Below are 461 nucleotides of genomic sequence, written 5' to 3'. Positions count from 1 at the left end.
TTGTTTGAGTGGGTTAAACGGAAAGAGAATTTCGAGACGAAACTCTAGGCGCCTGAATCGCATGATTCCGATAAACGAGCGAAGAGATAAATGAAAACGAAAATCTGATCAGAAATCGCGATCTGGAATAATCACGGAAAATCCGACGAAAAAGAAAACTGACGAACAGTAAACGAACGGACGTTCGTTAACAGCGACTAACCGACGAACACGTTCAAACGAATGGGTCGGTGAACGTTCACTAATTAAATAAACCGAAAAAATAAACCGATCTATATAAAAAACTAGGGTTTTGAAAAAAAATAAACCGGGGTGGTTTTTGAAAAAAACCGGATGGCAAACGGCGGCGGCTCCGGCTAACCTCCGGCGAGGCTCGGGACGGGCTCCGGCGGCGAGGGGCGGCGGGGCTGCGGGCGTCGTCGGGAGGCGGCGGGGCGACGAGGGTGGCGGCATACGGCGTC

Source organism: Triticum aestivum, chromosome 3D (genome assembly GCF_018294505.1).
Source record: "Triticum aestivum cultivar Chinese Spring chromosome 3D, IWGSC CS RefSeq v2.1, whole genome shotgun sequence".
NCBI lineage: Eukaryota > Viridiplantae > Streptophyta > Magnoliopsida > Poales > Poaceae > Triticum > Triticum aestivum.
This window is presented reverse-complemented; position numbering follows the sequence as displayed.